Genomic DNA, 18,814 nt, shown 5'->3' with positions numbered 1-18,814 from the left:
GTACTTTCTAGTACAAGCGTAGATAGTAAGCTTTAATGTTGACGGAAGTATAGCTTATGGTGGAACGATAATCGGACAGTTCACTAGTCTTCATGACTCATTACCGGTCCGTCGTGACTATTGCCACATTGTTCGAGAACCTCTACTACGTGTCGATGATGAGTCAATACCGATGTCATTAATTCACAATGATATCCAATCTCTTGTAAGTAGTTATTATTGATCGCGCTAACGAGATGACGCAACACGGTAGAACTGTTGACCAGATCGCTGATTCTGACAAGCCCTGCGAAGATTACATATTAAGGCTATGTGATTAGACGATGCTAAGCAAGTACCCCCACAACGGAACAGTTTCAGTTCCATTTAGGGTGAAAAAGGGTTTCGAATGGAAGTCTAATTAAATCTTAAGTCCGCCAGTACTTCCTGTCATTATAGAGAAATGATTTATTCGTTTTTTGATCACTCTGCGACTTAGTATGCCATCATCTCAGTTAATTCCTTACGTAGTGCAATGAATTGTTTACGTCACATTTTTTGAATACAACTACAACACAAGTCGAATTCAGTAAAGTAATCAGCTATACTATATATCCTAGACTTTGTGTCTGATTAGACCCATGAAATACTTCATATATTAGTGACAGTATCCATAAGTTAATACATCTTTGTTTGTGATATCACATTCACGAGACACCGAATCTGCAAAACAAACATGTTAACATATCTAATAATAAACAATAGATGGTTCTACCAGAGATTTAACCACAAATTTCTAGAAGATTTGGAGTCTTGTCTATTATTATATATAACAAGCTAAGTCTTTATACAGCCTCCTGCAACTTGTGTGTGACACTTCAAAATGCAGATCTATTGCATGGTCGTCACATAGCAACGTAATGTGTTGTAACTTATAGGGGATGTATGCGCTGCCTGAATTCTTTGTATGAATGGGGCCTCACAAGGTCAAACTGCATCAGATGTTCATCGTGGTGTTTTTCGAGGCAAGCGAGGGCATCACAAAGTGGGGTGTAGGGACAAACCACAAATCTGGTAGGCGGCGAGACCCCAAACACAGGGTTCCAGGCCCTGGGGGCCGGGCGCGGCGAGAGAGGCGAAAGCAAAAAGGGATGAGGGCAGGGCGAACGTGGGAGGTGACGCCGCCGACCTGGGAAAGACATAGTGATTGATGTTGGGGGGGGGGGGGGGAGAAAGGGGGGGGGGGAGGCCGGAGCCATCGAAGGACAAAGGCGGGGGGACGGGGTGCAGAAGAAAAGTGGGAGAAAGTGGCAAGACGGGAACGTGAGCAGGGGAGTCATGGCGGGGGAAATGTAATAATATGCGAGACGCAAATGCTGGAATAAAACGGGGGTAGTAAGGCGGGGGACGCGGGGGAAATAAGTCGGGGAGCAAGGAACGGCGCAGGGGCCGGCCAAAAAAACGGGGCCTGAAACCAGGAGAAGAGGGATCCGGGCGGAGGGCCAACGCCGTGGAGAAACGCTGGGGAACCAGCTGCGTCGCAGACACGGGTCACGAGAGGAATCGGGCTCCGCCACCACCGGGGCACCGGCCACAGCGGGTCCCGGAAGTCCTGATGAACCCTGCCGATCGGATCGCGAGGAAGCGAGGCAAGAGATGCTTGGCATCGTCACTCTCTGAGGTCAGGCAGTGGGGCTGCACCTGCTCCTGTCTATCAGCAGCAAAACCCGAATGGCACAAATGTACTTAGCAGCCGCAGTGCGAATCATATGAAAATGTAAAGCAAGCTTGCACGTTTCATTTTACACAGTCTTGCTTTGAACAACTTACAAGTAGTACATTTAAGCATATTGGAATATATTGGTAAATATAATATAAAATAGAGCAGGAGTGAGGGTACCCCTGAACTCAAATGTTCCATAATATTCTCCAAGTACATACTGTACTGTATTTGTTACCCTTCTCTCCTGACATAACATGGCCTGCCAAAAACAATAATAACCTTTGCTGGTTTGCCTTGCTGTGGACACAGGCATGTATGGAATGTTTTACCCCATTTAAACCCTTTGCTTACTAAAGAAAAGATAATCGCCTGCTCTTCAAACATAAAAAGTTAACTCTATGCAAAATGATTCTTCACAACAGACCTTTTGTCTAATGCTTTGTATGTGTTATAAAATAGATTCATGTATTAGTCAAAAAGGGCTGTGTACTTGACTTAAATAGTTACTTGTAGTTTTAAGTATTACGTTTGAATCAATTTATTCAAAATGATGGACTCAGATCATTTGATATGTATTCAGCTAGAGGAAATTGCATTCCATAAGTTGTGTGCTCTGTAAGATGCAGCCTGGCTCTATTGAACAGCTGGGAATGTGGTGTCCTCATGAGTCATGGCCAGGTACAGAGAGCTGAAAACAACAATGGAGAATTCCTTTCCCCTTGTCCTACACATTCCTGTTATCCCATCAATCACAGACACCTTGCAAAACTCACATTTGCTAGTTCCCGTCACGTTGTGGTATGTTTCAGGTTCTTAGATTTGTGTCTCCCAGAGTTTCTAACTTACATTATGATGTTGCCTTTGAAATTAAGCATCTGAGTTTGCTATGACGGATGATTTCCAAGAAATACCACATTCTTACATTCTTCCCTCCCCTCTGGGCCACACCCCAACCAATGCCCCCCAATGGTATTAGGGGACACTGTGCTGTTCTGGCTGCTCTACTTCTCATAGTCCTGTCTAATTTCTGGAAATCCGTTGGCACTGAACCAAAGTAAGAGTAGCAGGTATAAATAGCTTTACAAATACATTATGGCACCAGTGACTCACCTAGTAAGGCCCTGCTATATGGTGAGTGGGGCGAATTATGTAAACGTGAGCTCACTGGTTCAAATTCTAAACTATGAGTTGCCTTTCTTGGCTCAGGAGGAAAGTCATCTAGGTTGGGTTTGCTTCACTGCACCATAGCAACCCCTACTGGTCAAGCACCAAGCATTCCCAGGTGCAGACAAGTTATACTGAATTCTAGGGATCAGTACATTGGGGGCGATTTAGAAGATACATTCTTTCTCTGTCACAGGCAGTTACTTACATAATAATCTCATTGAGATTAATGAGATTGTGTTAGTCATCAAAAAGTGTCAGCCTGCCAGACGATGCATTTTGTTTTGGACTTTGTTGGGTCTATATACTGCAAATCCATTGCCAAAAATAGCCAAACCCCTCAGCATAGGGATAGTATGCTAAAACCTTTGTACTGATACAACACTCATGTTCCTAAAAGTCTTTTCTTTTGTTCATCTAATTTCTAAAGTAGCTACACTGTGGGGTCATTGAGGTGAACTATTGTACAGAGTAGCTGAGAATGTTGGACAGGTAAAGCAATGCATAACCCAGCTCACAGACAAATATAAAGATCCAAATGAAACATGGAAGCCAGACAAATCAGTAATTCTAGATGAAACAAAGGCATGCATTAGTCTCTCTGCATCAGATACAGAAATAACTGGTCTAAGTTTGGCTATATTTCTGAAATGGTAAAGATACTTTAGTAACCTCCCTAATATGAGTCTCAAATGAGAGACCAATTTAAATGCCTTACCATCTCTTCATTTTGCCCATGCTGCACATAGCTCAGGTTGCCCACTCCTGCTCAAAATCCTTGTAGTGCAGGTGAAACTATTGTTTGACTCACCAACAGTTTTCAATGGGGGTGGGTTGGCATGGCAACACTGAATATAAATATCAAAACAGATCTGCTAATTGTTTTTTTGTTTGTTTTTGTTTTTGTTTGTGGTCCAAATATGATATATAAAGATATATAACAAATGTGACTAATAATTACAAATGTGCAGATAATTATCATCTAATAATTATCTCTTTAATACATTGTGTAAAAACTGTTTATTTACATGATTAACTAGAATCAAACTACTAACTTATATATATAATAGCTATATATATATATATCTTATATATATATATATATATATATATATATAATATATAAAAAGATCAAGGCCCTCCCAAGATTTATTTTCATATTTTTTTATATAGTAGCATTGACATGAAATTATAACTGTTCCCACAATGATCTCTTTACATACGAATGGCAAGATCTGAACATTTAAAGGGAAACAAATTGATTCAAATAAAAGATATATAAAGCAAAAGGTTAACATAGATTACAGTACCTACAAATGTAAATGTGTGATGTAATGGGTACGGTTCTAAAAAATTGTTATGTTTAACATGAATACATTTTTATTATTTATTTATTTATTTATTTATTTATTTATTTGCAGAGGGCCCTTATCCAGGGAATTCGACAAGGTTACAGTTGTATACATATCTAAGAAGCAAGATTACAGTACAATAACAGCAGTTATAAAGTACAATAAAATCAGTAGAAAATAAGATCAAATTCAAATAAGAGCAAAAAATAAAGAATACAGTAAATAATTGTATTTAAGAGCGAATTCGACTAAGAGCAGTAAACTGGTATAGTTGAGTTATTTCTAGGGTCAAGAAAAGCAACAAGGGAGGTAAGGCTTTATCTTGTAGAGCGCCTAAATATGTAATGTACAGTGTTTTGCAATACTTTTGTATAAAAAGTGCTATATAAATGCAATAAATAAATAAATTTAGCAAAAATGTTTGCTTATAAGTAAATGCAATAAATAAATAAATTTAGCAAAAATGTTTGCTTATAAGTAAAATTAATTCAGAGCATTTAATAAGCACTATAAATGGATAAGATCGGTTTCAAATGAGAGCCATTACAAAAAAAACGTGACTACAGATACATTTAAGAGTAAAATCAAATACAAGATACAGAAAATAGCTATAATTAAGAGCAGTAGTAGAATACAGCAAAATATGGAGCAGCTCAGTGCAAGAACAAGATGATTCAAGTACTGGTACAGTTGGGTGACACATAGTCCATTATAGTCGAGAGTTGAGGTTTATAGATGCTGTCTGAACAGATGTGTCTTGAGGAGGCGCTGGAAGGTGGTCAGGGACTGAGCAGTCCAGAATCAGAGTGTGAGCAGAATGGAGCGAGCCAACTGTGTATGACGCAGATGGAGGGAGCAGAGCGAGGGAGCGGAGCGGGGTAGTTGCTGGAGCGAAGCGCGGTGTGGACATTTCTGGCCTGTTCCTTTACAGGACTGAGAAGAACTGAGCATGGTTTTATTTTTCTTAAATACATAGGGTTTGCACAAGAGTTCTAAAAAAAGACAAATACAGATGCAGTTACTTTACAGTATTTTCCATCATGCCTGTGCATGGTAACCATTCATTTTCTAGTTTCAAACCAAAATTAGGCACTTTTATGTTTGTAGACTTCAGAATTCAAATTTTTTTTCTTTTATATTCAATGTGCATATTTTGTATGGAGCAGGGAGCAGAGTGGGAATCACAAACAGTGGAGCGGAATGAAAGACAGAGCAAAGCAAAACAGAGGATGTTATGAGCATTGAGTGGAATTTTATCACCGTTCACATTCTCTGGTCCTGATATCGGTGGGTAGGTCGTTGGAAGCGGGGGAGGGGGAACACAGCTAATCAGCTAGTGGTGCGAGAGGAGCAGAGGGGGCGAGAGGGGGTGTAGGGAGAACACTACAAATAAAAAAAAAAAAATAAAAATTAAATAAAAGGATAGAGAGGAGCAGAAATAGTCGAGGCCTATGAGGGAGCAGAAAGGTCGAGGCAGCGATTGGTGAGTACAAGAGCTTTGAGTTAAATGCGAACGGCGATAGAGAGCAAGTGGAGGAATGGAGTAGTGGTGTAGCATGGGAAAAAATGAGGAAGGTAAAAGACAAGGCGGGCAACAGAGTTATGGATGAGCTGGAGCGGACAGGTAGCAGAGGCAGGGAGGCTGGCCATGAGGGAATTGCAGTAATCAAGGCAGGACAGTATCAGGGCCTGAACTAGGAGCTCCGTGGAGGGGTTGTTGAGGAATTCTACATATGTTGCTGAGAAAGAAGCAACAGGAGCGTGCCAGAGTAGAGACGTGCTGAGAGTAGGCGAGGGAGGGGTTGAGGGTGACACCAAGGTTCTTGGTGGATGAGGAGGAAGAAAGGGTTGTGGATTCAAGAGGAATAGAGATAGAGATTAGCAAAGAGGGAAGAGGGGGAAGAAAAGGAGGTTTAAGATGATGCAAGTGCATCCAGGAGGAGATGGCCGAGAGGCAGGTAGAGATATGGAAGGAGATGTCAGAGTTAAAGAGGGGAAAGGAGAGGAAGATCTGGGCATCATCAGCCGTAGAAATGATATGAGAAGCCATGGGAGGAGATGAGGGGACCCAGGGAGCGGGTGTAGAGAGAAAACAGGAGGGGTCCCAGGACTGAGCCTTGGGGGACACCTGTCAAAAGAGAGCAAGAGGCAGAGGGTGAGCCACGCCAGGACACCTGGTACATGCGATCAGAGAGGTAGGAGGAGAACCAGGCAAGAGCAGTGCAGGAGAGTCCCAGGTGAGTGAGGAAGGGCAGGAGAATAGAGTGGTCGAGGACAGAGGAGAGTGAGGCAGCATGGGCAGAGAGTAGAGAGTTAGTGACGGAGAGAAGAGCAGTTTCAGTGGAGTGTGCCAGGCAAAAACTTGATTGGTGGGGGTCGAGCAGAGAATGTTTTGACAGGAGCCAGAGAATGTAATAAATCATTGTTGTGAATTATATTAATTAAAATTCAAGGTTCCAGTTAGTTAATATTAGGATCAAGCTATCATGAATTGAAAGGTAGTCCATTTAAATTAATATATGTTAGTTAATAAGTTATTAAGTTTGAATTAATGACAAGAAAGCAATGACACAAAGGCATTGTCAATGCAAATTGCAAAAGTTTGCTGTCATCAATTTACCACATGGAAGAAAGGCATAATGATGATGTTGTCTTGGCGCTTGATGTTAAAGCTGCCTCACAGGCCGCATGCCTAAAATCTTTTTTTTATTTTACTGCCAAGATCAGCAGGTTTGAATAGCCAGCAGGACACTGGATGTTATTAAGGGACTCAAAGGGGTTTGCCAAAATCAGAATACTGTGTGTGTCATTTTAATTGCCTGACTGCCATTTCCTGTGGAAAATCCACAACAGGAAAATCATTGTCAGTCCTTGGGATTCACTTACAGTCCGTAACTGAGAACTTCAACTGTTATCTCACATATTTTATATCATCACCCGTGCAACAGGAATTTTATACTCACAACCAAAGGGCTTCTTGCCACTGCAGTATATGTGGCTGTTAGAATGTTTAATATTGTACGATAATTATAATAGATAATATTATACCTACCTCCTTCCTTGTTTGGAGTTATTTTGATTAAGAACCTTAAAGCTAAATCTGTGAAAAAACAAAACCCACAAAAAACGGATTTGAAATGAACGCGGAAGCCTAACTCAATTTGTTAATAAACAAGCAGTGTTTGCACATTTAACTTTGGATATTTTTTTTTAATGAAAGGTAAACTTTTGAGCCTATCGATTTACATTAGTTTCAACTGCCTTTGTAAGCCATGTTTCTCTCAATTACCATTTTATAAGTATAATGTTTTGTTATTGTGCAAGATTTAATTGACAAATCCTGGTATTTTTTTGTTTTCTCCTGAGAAGTAACCATGACTACCACTAGGGTTGACCTTCCTCTCTGGGTTAACGGGGCAAAGAGGAAGAGAGAAAGTTTACTCCTTAGCTTAAATATGGAATGTCATTGCAGTGTATCCTTGATAGCCTTGTACACCAGTAAGTTTTTTTTTTTTTTTTTTTTGAAAAAAAAAAAAGGTGATACACTGCATTTAATATTTGGCCAGTAACATGTTATTGTCATTCTGCCTGAAATGAGACTGAGAGGTGAAACATGCACAGCAGTTTCATTTTACTGGGCCCTATTCACAAAAACATTCCTTAAAACTGTCCTTAAGGTTTTGTGACTATGGGAACGTTGTATTTCGGTGCTGACAATCAATCATTGTTTTTGGCTGGTTCTCTATCTTCTGAATTAAGGGCTTACTGAATGTCAACCAAAGGCACATTTTGTTATGTTGGGGCATGTCTGCCTACATATAATAATAATGTAGGTCATAAAGTAACCCACCTTCCCTCCCCTGCACACACAACCTTCCCCCGCACATACAGTCCCCACACACACACAAACCCCCACACACAAACTACCTGCACACACACACACAACACTCACACACACAAACCCTCCCACTCACAAAGCCGCCCACACACACAACCACGCCCCACACACACAGCCCCCACATAGACACAACCCCCCCACACACACACACAACCCCCCCACACACACACACACAACCCCCCCCACCCCACCCCCCCCCCCCCCCCCCCCCCCCCCCCCCCACACACACACACACACACACACACTATCTGAGGTGGTGTCTCATTTTTCATACTTCAGTGCTTTCTGTAATAGGTGTTTGTGTTCTCTGATTGCAGTGTAGAATTACACTTAAAGAAAGGAAACATTTTCAGAAAGATCAGTTCACATGTAAATGAGTACTGTATTCATGAGCTGTAAAGCTTTACTCAGAGTTCTTAATTTAATTATAAAGCTTTTTGAAACAGGCTAGTCTTGCCTTTGAGTCTTCACATTAGTTAATCTGAACATTAGAGGGGTATTGTTGCACACTTTATTGCTTGTATCATGTTGTATCATGTTTCTGTGTGCCTCACTGCACTTCGCCGACTATTTTCATGTGTTAACACTACTTTTATAAGGGTTATTGCGTGTTCTAAAGGGACAAAAAACTTTTCCATTTAACAAAAAACAAACAAAAAAAACTTGTCTGACCCGTTTTCGGAGCTATCTTTATGGTAAAATAATAATGTAAAAATAATTTTATGTCGCTCCCCAACCCCCCCCCCCCCCCCCACACCCCCACACACACACACACACACACACACACACACACACACACACACACACACACACACACACACACACTACTTCTTTCAAAAAAAACTGGTTTTAGAACAGAGGTATACCATCTTGGCAGATATGATAGCATCAGCTTTAGGTACGGTTGTAATGCTGTGGGTGTGACTGCAGTATAGAGGTATACACGTATATCTAGACAGCACAAATCCTATGGGTATTTGTTCAACATACTCTGGACATCAAGACAGTACCAAATAGTCTATTTATATACAGAATACATTCTTCCATACCAAATATTCCATATATATATATATATTCCTGTATTTTTAATAAAATCTTTACATTAAAAATAAATATAAAATATGTCATGTGTAGTGTTTATTTAGTAGTATGTAATGAGTACATTCCAGAATCCACTGGCAAACCAATAATAATAGGCAAATAATTTAAATAAATAAATAAATAAACACAGAAAAAAAAATGAATCAGTTCAATTGTAAGTTATTTTGCACTTACCTGTGGATAAGCTACAAGCACCCACATCTACAAGCAACCAATGTTTCCAATGGGGGCATCAATTTTCAATAGTCAATACCTTGTCTCAGTTTCCATTGTGGTACCATTCTAGTTATAGCCTAAGCAGCAATTGCACATTTAGATAAACTCAATATTACAATGTGGAAACCTGCAGAAGCATAAGGCAGCTGTGGTGGGCAGAACATTCATGTCCCACATTCTCACCAACAGCCATTATTAATTTGTCTTTGCAAATAATAGTGTAATTATAATGTATTGCTACAGGGTGCCAGCTAACACCATTTTCATTGTTCCTATTTTTTACACTCTGATGGAACCAAATGACTACTATTCTCAAATAACATTTTTACAAGGCCCAGCTTTGCAGTATTTCTTTTATACTAAAAACCAAAAAAGCCTCTTACAAGCTTTTTCCCTATTATAATATACAACATAATGGGGAAAAGGTTGGGTGGGATATTTGTTCTTCCTTTCTTGCATCAAAAATTATGTTTTCACCACAAGCACCACAAATCAGCAGAGGCAGTGCAACTCCTCTCCAGGACGATGTACTTTTATTATAGAAGATACATTTTAAATAAGGAAATAGTTTTATATATAATGGGGGATACTGAAAAAACATTTTACATTTTACACCCAAAGCTCACAAATTCAGTAATTATAAATATCTTAAAGCGATGGCTTTACTTTATTGCAGATCTGTAGTACTGAGTGCACAATCCTTTTTCACCATGCACGCATGCACACTGCTTTCAATGAACCAGCACTCTACAGTGCAACCATATTCTGTTAATCACACTGGCATGCTGTACTCGGGTCAGGACCTGATGTCATGCGGGTCGGCTATGTGATTTCACACTGCTTTTGATAAAGCAGGGTTGACCTGGGTGAAAGACGTAAGTACACAATGCGCTTGTCAATGCCCCAGAAGCAGCTTCTTATCGACGCTTCCATCCAAACTTCTCCGGACTGAACCATCGGCAAAAATGTTGATTAGAACAAACATTTCTTCATCCCTGATGAAATCTGGCTCATGCTGTATTTCTCCATCAAGCTGCAACCTCACATTTTGACATCCCAATCTACCTACTACAGTAATTTTGAGGGCACTGTGAGTGCTGAAGCTTTTAGTAACATGGATAGGGCAACATGCTCACATTTTGTTGAGTTTACAAGAAGCTTATTTCTTTACTATTGCTGTATTGTCAGTATTGCAGGAATTTATTTTAAACATAATTCTGATATCAATCGATCTGTCTTAATGATATTTTCACTCACACATCATGGATCATTATAAATCATTTAGGGAATACATTGTTCAGTTTTTCTTTACTTGTTCCATGAGAAGTTTCATTCTTGCTAGTTACAAAGTTGTTTTGTCTTAAAATGTACAGTAACTGAACATTACCTGTGTCGATTTCTGGGTCAAATTCTATTCACAAAAATGTATGTATTTATTACTGCCACATTTGTAAGACAAACTTGAGGCTGCCTTTAAAAATCTTGAAAATAACACAATTCCCTCCCAGCACTTCAGAACAACAATTGTTCCAATGTTTTGGTTGAAGAAATGGTTTAAATGTGTTAAAACAGTAATTGGTAGCGAACATTTTGGTATAAAAATACAATCAAAATAATGTTGCAATTGCTTGGCAATTGGATACAGTGAGACATTAATGCCCAGATATATTACAGCTGCTTATTGTCTTCTGTTTCCACAGCACACCATTCATTTCAATCCGTTTATGTAGGAGGGAGCATGAACTCAATACACTATGTTGCTTATAAGAAAATAATTCTATCCATGATATGTAAATAAAACAAGGAATACAGAAAAGGCAGTCATGCATTTCTTGCAAACACTACAATTTGAGTGTGTTTTAGACCCCTGGAGAAAGCTTTGCTTGCTGTGTTCAGCTATTGCAGCCTGTCTGATGTTTTGCCGCTCTTCAAGATGATTTTCTACTTCCTTGTTGTAGAATATCTTCAGTGTTCACTCTTGCACTACTGTATAATCACATAAATGGGAGCATGGGCCTATACTTGGGAACACACTGTTTCATATATAACTTCCACACACCTGTGTCCAAATACACTGTAAGAGCCTCCCTGTTTGAAAATGAATGTAAATTGAAGGCATGTGGTACTTATATATATATATATATATATATATTATATATATATATATAATATATATATATATTACTAATATATATATATATATATATATTATATACTGTAAACCAGCATAGCAATCGTGTGAATGTTATTGCTAAGCTAAAAGACCACATTAAAGCATTGTAATTGGATGTCTAAACGATTCACTTTTTTCTATAATAGTCCCATATGTACCCAAAAAGGGTTATACAGGGGTTAATATTTCTACATTGGTGGTTTGCAGGCAGCTTCATTAGGCTGATATGGGGTTCAGAAAAGCCTTATTTTTTCATAACCCAGACACCCCAGGAACAATTGACATGGGCTAGGGATCAGTCAGGTGGAAGATCGATGATTGTACTCTGCACTGACAAACCAGATTCTATCTTAATTATACTGACAGGCTTGCCTGGAAGTGCAGAACACAATACATATGAAGGGATCTGTCAGGGTTCTTTTTTATTATGCTGAGAACTTTATCAATAAAACCTGCATCCCAGAGGAATTTTCTGAGCACTGTGCTGGTGCATTGTAATAGCTGAAGGCAGCAGGTTTCATTTCCTGTTATCTGTCAAGGCCTTCCATAGGATTCTGCTCACAGGGTAATCAGTTAAAAGAATAACAAGTAATACAAGTTCAGTTTAATAGGGCATGTCATTTTTATTCTCATTTTAATATTACTGTACAAATAAAAACCTTATTCTAATTCATCACACACTGCATGATTTCACATGTTTTTAATCATACAAGCTGTAAAATAATACCTGCATTTTACTGAATTCCTTCATTCCTCTTTGTTCCTTAATTAATGTATTGTTGGCTAATTCACTAATTAAATGTATTAGTCTAATGCCCTGTTCACGCTAGCATTTTTATGCCGGTATTGTTGCGGAACCGTACCGAAACATCTGTCCACACTGGAGTTCTTATCGGCGTCGTACCAACTCATAAAAGAGCAGGTTTAGTACCGGTACTGTTTCGATACAACTCGGAACAGCTTAAGTGTGGACAAGTAAACCAACACGGTATCGATACAGTTAAGTGAATAGTCTGAAGCACGCGCACGTCTTGCTTTACAGTTTAAATATTTTAAACAGCTTTACATTTTACGGCGAGCAGTACGTTTATAATGGCAATACCAAAAAAATGCCAAACTAAGTGATAAAATAATCTCCACAAAATTAGTGATGATGACTATGAGGTAAAGCGTAATGCAGAGCCACTCTAAAATAAAACCCCTTGTGAGCGAATATATATATAAAAAAAATAAATAAAAAAAAACATTCCCAAAGCCGTGATGCAAGCCCACTGCCTTTGCAACCTCATGCTTTATAATAGTATGCAAGTTATTCAGTTAGTTAGTCATGTTTGAATACTGTCCAATACTCGCCGGGTCTCTAATAAATGCCGGTGCTTCTGGGAAATATGGTAAATAAATAGACTCCGGATCTCTCTTAAACACCAGGTTATGATTAATAATATGATGTGCGTCATACTGACTGTTCCAGCCAAGACACACACATGGCTGTACAATGTGTTTTTCAACAGCGATGAAGAGACCCAGGCAAGAAAAATAAATTGAACTCAGGGTTTTTTTTTTTTTTTTTTTTTTTTTTTTTTATGACGTTATTCATTTTAAAACCAGTTGTGAAGCTTTTTTTGAGCATGCTGAAATAAGTAAAATACAAACTTGTGTTCCAATATTTACAGAGCTGTCTTTAGTGGATTTTATAGTTTTTATTATTATTACAATATAAACTGTTATTACCCACTGACTCAACCTTTAATGATGTTGCTGGAATGTTGTAATTTACTTATGTCGTTTCTATAAGGTTGTGTGCAGGCAGCTTTTTCATGATTGCATCTGAAGTATTTGCAGATGTTAGTGATCTTACATAATAAACTGCGAATAGTTTTAATCAAATAGTCGCTGGTCTCCAATAGGCACTGGGGCTACTGGCAAATATTGTAAAAAAACGCTGGCGGCATTTATTTGAAGTTTTAGCGTATGTGTTGCCATAGTCAGTCACCTAAGTATAATGGTTTGCAGCTAATGTAAACATGACCCTATAGGTTAAATCCTTCAAGTATGATGTGATGATGTAATGGGTTCCATCAACACAAGTTCAATAGGAACCGTGCTAATGTTTAAATTCAGAGACAAGTACCCTATGATCCCATTTGAACCGAATACATTCTCCCATCACAAGTGTGAAGTGCTGGTGGTGGCTGTCCCTTTGTTTGAGGAAGACTGATTTAGGAAAGTTGTGAATTTGATCTGTTTTTCAACTTTTTTAAACAAAGAAAAACCTAGAGTCTTCCTTCCACCTCGTCTCATACAGTGCTCTATTTTATTAAAATAGTCAAATTGGCACGTAGAATCAGTTTTTCCTGGATATAAAACAAATTAATATGCATTTCATAAACCCCCTGAAAGAAAAAAAAAATACAAAATGTTTTAATTTGATGTTTTGCAGTCTGAAAAATTATTTTTGCTAACGTAGATTTGCAAATGTTTTCTATTATTTCATTAGGCTCTATGTAAGTTAAGGCTGGATGTTCAAATCTGGTCATCTAAGCTGGTGATGCTGATGGCTTGTCTCCACAGATTCATCTGGAGCAGATGCATAATACTTCATGAACAATATAATTTCCTTTTTTTTTTCAGAAACCAAACTTTCCATTTCTGCAAGTCTCCTGAATGTTTGTTTTACAGAAGTGCTGCAGGCATTTGATAAAGGCTTTCTTCTGCTTTAATGAATCATGCATAATTGTTTGCAAATATTTGCATTCCCCAGGCACGTATGTGTGAGTTTAACTAACCAATATTTTTCAACGAACACTGTGATTTCCTGTTTCCCTGTATACAACAACATTAATTCATGTAATGCACATTCATCTATACTGTTGTTTCCAACAGCAGCAGTATTACTGCTTTCCATACTCTTTGTGCGTGTTACACAGGTCTTTCCTTATAAAGAGTCTACTCCAACAATGCAAAGAACCTCTCCCAGCCTGCTTGTTAACTTAAAAGAGTTGTGTAAGCTCTCTGAAATTGAATCACTATCATTTACTGAAATCAGGAAACAACCCATAATTTTAATTTCTAATAAGCAGGCAATCAACCATCGATAACAGGTCATTAAGGTCTGTGAAAGATCCTTGTATGTTATCCATTCGTCCAGAGCCTTTATCTCTGGGAGTATAAACAGCACATCATTAAAGGGCTGGAAGTTTAATTTGCACAAAGTACCTAGCTTGGCTAGTTTTATTGATTAGCATAAGGAATAAAGAACATTGAAATATTATTCATTTATTGGCATTATGTTTAGAGAAGGGGAAACAGATAGTTAGTTATACTAACAATTCATAAGATTATTAGACAAAGGGAAATATTTAAATGTGCTGTATGGGCATAGATATGTTGCAACCCAAGCTACCCCATAAATTTGTTTCAGTTATTTTACTTTTGTGATCTGTTAAAATAACATTTGTAAAAAACCTACTGGTGAGAGGTAATACTCTGCAGACCTCACTCTGATGTCACAATTAAAAGATTCTGAAAAAAAAAAAAAACGGTTATTGATTTCAGGCAGGGCGGGGCGGTGCAGGGCGGGGGGGGGAGTTGACAGTGTAAACACATTCTCATTAATAAGATTTTAAACAATTCTTAAATGCTAAAACTAACAAGTCACTAGGTTTAACTGGTACAGCCGTGTTTAATCTATGTTACCCATGGCAGTAAATGCCTTTTTTTTGCCTTTTTTTTTCTCAATGTCAAATATATTGCAGCAAAGGGTTAAGATTATAACCACACTGGGACAGAATGTGGTCAGAACAACCAAAAATGTTTTGCTTATGAACACATTCATGACCAGGGATCAGGTCACACCAACTGCTGACTTGCAATAGTATCCTTAATTAACTAACTTTCATGAGTCTGTTGAAAAGATGTACAGAAAGAGATATATATATATATATCTATATATATATATATATTATATATATATATATATATATATATATATATAAAAGATTGATCACAAAAGGTTACGTAAATGTCAACATGACACATGCTTCTAAATCTGGGCAAGCCATTTATTCTAGGTTTGTGTTCAACCATATTTTTAAATGACTCGTTTAATCAAAATAAACATCAATCCAAGGCATGAAGTATTTACCTTTTTTACCATTTAATTTCACCTTTTTAAAATATAGTTGAATGACCATCTAAGACCAAAACTGTGCACCTCTAAATCGCAACATCTAAACATGCTTCTAAATATTAATTCAAATGTATTGCAAACAACACAAACCTTGTACTGTTAGATGTTTTGCTTATTTTAATGGATGGGCTGACAACTCCAGAGGGTTATTCAAATGTATATCAGGCACGGCTCAATAATGTGGGGACCGTATTTGTAACCTGGAATATAGGTAGCAGAAAAGCATTGTCACATTGACAGGTTTACCTCCTTTTATAGTCCCACAGATTTGGTCTCTTTGATTCTCCTTCATGCACCAGTCAACGTTTTTCTCACCCATTGTCTGGTTATTATAGAAAAGTTGTATTTTCACATGAAGATTCGTTAAATCAAATCCTGATTTGTGAAAAAAAAGATATATGTAAATTGATGGAAAATTGTCTCCACCCCTTCAATGGCTTCTTTCTTGTCATTAACCAACCGATTTCCTGACATGCTTTCAGCTGGTAACATGCTTGTGGCCAGCAGACACTGGTAAAATGATCCAGGAAGTGCAAGCAAAACAGATATCCTGTAAATAAGACTTATAAAATTGAGAACTTATTTTTTACTTGATGTAGAACCATGTAATATTCTTAAACTATCTCATGTCATTCTCAAACTTTCTCCCTAGAACATTGCCGTTGGCATAGTAACAGTACTTCAGTGAATCTTTCTAAGCTGTTCTCAGCAGCATGTGGCCTCATTCTTTCTGTATGTCTCAGCCTCTTGCAGGTGGCGTCTCTCCCACTGGTACCAGGAAAGATAAGGTGTTCCTCCCTTCCTGGTGCAACGCTTGTTTCTCAAGGTACAAGGACACAGATGGCATAAAGAGGACGGGAGGATTCCAAGACGATCTCTGAGTTTTATTCCTTCAAACCAGATGTAATGTTTTAAAATGAAAATATGTGTTTACTAGAACATGTGTTTCTTTCAACACTGCACATCTGAGATCTATGTCACTAATGGAAATGCAAAAGAGTTCATATTTATGACTTTATTGTTAGCTACAATCACTTTCATAGGAAACTAGAAACCGCATCTGTCAAGAGAGTAGCGCCTTCGTGCAATCAGCATGTTGGAGGCTGTACTATGGCAGTGTACTGTGGCTCATCGTCTTGGGTGCTCACAGCAACAATTTTGAACCTGGCAAAACGGTATAACCAGACACACTGTCAATGACAGGCCACAAACTGGGAGACCAAGAGTCACAACACCTGCCCAAGATCGACAGATCATTTTGCAGCATTGAAGTGATGTCAGTTGTTAATCAGCAGAATGAAGTCACTGCACGTGCTATAAAACAGAGTTTGTCATTTTTCGATCACATCTAGTGAATTTTATCCAGATATAAGTGTAAGTTTCTTTTGATGCTCAGTATGTTTTTAGTTGGTACCAATTTTTAAAAAAAAAATGTAATCATAGGTTAAATGATATATTTTTTAAAAAGTTTAAATAGCTTCCATGGAATCCCTGGGAATTTGATTTCCCATTCTGCTATACCATTATATTGGCAGGGTGAAAGTGTAAGAAGCATCTGATCAAATCCACCTGTTGCAACAGATAACATTATCTAATTATGATTGGGATTGCATATAGATATGAACATTGACCTGCTGTGGAGAAACAATGCTTAAGCATTTGGGCATTTTGATCATAAACCTCAGGTTCATTTTTAAGAACTTTTTTTAATGTATCAGAAGACAAACATTGAATAATTTCTGAGATTCTGGCACCAATTTTAAGATGGACACTAAGGCTGAATTGAAATGTGAAAGACTATATTTTAGTAGATCAACACAAATAATGTAGCTACACATAAACAACAGAATGAGTATTGTAGACATACACAGGCCAACTAATTGCCATAACGCTTTGTAGTTTATCTTACAACTCAAAGAGTACCATGTCTCCACCGCTTCTGAAGAGCACAGTAAACGTTCTCCAAGTGCAGAACCAAATGTAAAAAGAATATACTGTATCATGTTTAAAACCTTTTAAACGTTCTAGAAAGGAAAGTCATGAGATGCTTCCCCTTCTGCAATTTCAGATTGTACTTCTTTTTTCAGTAACCTGGTGTATAGTTGTTTCAAAATAAGAGGTATGTTTTTAAGTCATGTTAATTAGGATAAGGGAAATGTAGTTTAACAAGCACATCCCACTTTTTTTGTTACACAGGATGCTTGTTTTGAAAACTTCTGCTTTTGGAGATTTCATACAGTATATTGACTGCCTTGTTTGTTGCATTTTGTCTTTGGGTGTGTAAGAACAGAAAACAACCAAATCACAGTGGTCCTGTGTCACAGTAGTTTTTTTTTTTGTTTTTTTTTTTTTTACACTATATATGCTTATACTTCTTCTGATCTCCTCCAAATCCCTGACCCCACAGAATATTTAGGTGATAACTACAGGTCCCACAAGAAAATAAAAAACTTCAGACTGCTTAAAATCCGTGAGGAATTTGAAGATGTCATACTAGCGAGGGAGACCGTTTCATCCTAGTGTGCAAGATGCACCTGGTTTAAAATAAATTAGAAAACATTATGTGCTGCTTCTACCTATGATACGGTAACAGTATTTAAAATCTCAAATCCCAATCCCAAAATGTACATTATACAATGAATCCCAAAGACAATTGAGGTCCGTAATGGTTCGTTCTAATTTGTGGTATCTCTAATGAGACTGCAATGGGTTTTAACACATTTCTCTTGGCTCTTGAGCCTCAGTGTTATGCCTGTCCAAAAGACTGTACCTAATCCCCACAAGATAATGATATGCAGTGAGGCGTTTTATTCTGCGAGGCAATTCCTATTTCTCATGGAGGCACGTGTGCTGTCTGTGAAACCACTGCTAGCTGCTACATCCTATGATAGAGGATCGTGTCTAAAAAGACTAACACATTTTCTTTACAATTCTATATGTATTTCAGTGTTACGGCAATGCTAGTTTCAACTGGTGTTAAATACAGAGAAATGCTAATTCTGACAGAAGCTTTCCAAAA

General features: G+C 38.0%; 1 long non-coding RNA gene across 1 annotated transcript; it reads right to left on the bottom strand.

Moving 5' to 3' along the window:
* Positions 1-4,940: 4,940 nt before the first annotated feature.
* LOC121308660 lies at positions 4,941-9,497 on the bottom strand. Its single transcript, XR_005948536.1, has 3 exons — positions 9,392-9,497; positions 7,271-7,318; positions 4,941-5,210 (listed from the first exon to the last, which is right to left on the bottom strand). It is a non-coding gene; the product is annotated as an uncharacterized LOC121308660 (long non-coding RNA).
* Positions 9,498-18,814: the final 9,317 nt, after the last annotated feature.

This window comes from Polyodon spathula, chromosome 3, assembly GCF_017654505.1.
Source record: "Polyodon spathula isolate WHYD16114869_AA chromosome 3, ASM1765450v1, whole genome shotgun sequence".
NCBI classification, from domain to species: Eukaryota; Metazoa; Chordata; class Actinopteri; order Acipenseriformes; family Polyodontidae; genus Polyodon; species Polyodon spathula.
The sequence above is the reverse complement of the archived record's forward strand: the minus strand, read 5'-3'. Positions and strand labels throughout refer to the sequence as shown.